This window comes from Apaloderma vittatum, unplaced genomic scaffold (assembly GCF_000703405.1).
Source record: "Apaloderma vittatum isolate BGI_N311 unplaced genomic scaffold, ASM70340v1 scaffold25984, whole genome shotgun sequence".
NCBI classification, from domain to species: Eukaryota; Metazoa; Chordata; class Aves; order Trogoniformes; family Trogonidae; genus Apaloderma; species Apaloderma vittatum.
This window is the reverse complement of record NW_009712511.1, coordinates 4,021-4,373: the sequence shown is the minus strand read 5'-3', so window position 1 is coordinate 4,373 and position 353 is coordinate 4,021. Positions and strand designations below refer to the sequence as shown.

The following is a 353-nucleotide window of genomic DNA, read 5'->3' as shown; positions in this document are numbered from 1 at the left end:
GTGCCCCACAGCCGCTCCCAGGGGAACCGTTCCAGGACGCCACCATCAGCCGCAGATAAAAGGGGCACATTGATGCAAACGAGGAATAAAGCACGGAAGAATCCTTTCCGCCTGAACGAACGTCGCTTGTTTCTTCTCTGGATTCTGGTTTTTTTGAACATCGTGCCAATGGGGAGTAGGCAGGGGACGGGGTGGCTGCCAAAATGATTCCCTTTATATCTCTTTCCCCCTGCACCTCTTTGGCCAGCGATAACTTCTGCCTCGACCCAATTAAATAAAGCCAGAAGCGGTTCTTTTATACAAACATCTCTGCAGATGGGAAGTAGATTATCCCGCCCCACACCAGCGGGCAT

At 51.8% G+C, this 353-nt stretch overlaps 1 protein-coding gene across 1 annotated transcript in view; it reads right to left on the bottom strand.

The window, feature by feature from the left end:
* The window catches only part of LOC104272908 (H(+)/Cl(-) exchange transporter 5), a gene marked incomplete at its 3' end in the record, with an annotated part of 6,815 nt that overhangs the window by 5,374 nt on the left and 1,088 nt on the right, over positions 1 to 353 (bottom strand). The window lies entirely within an intron of this gene.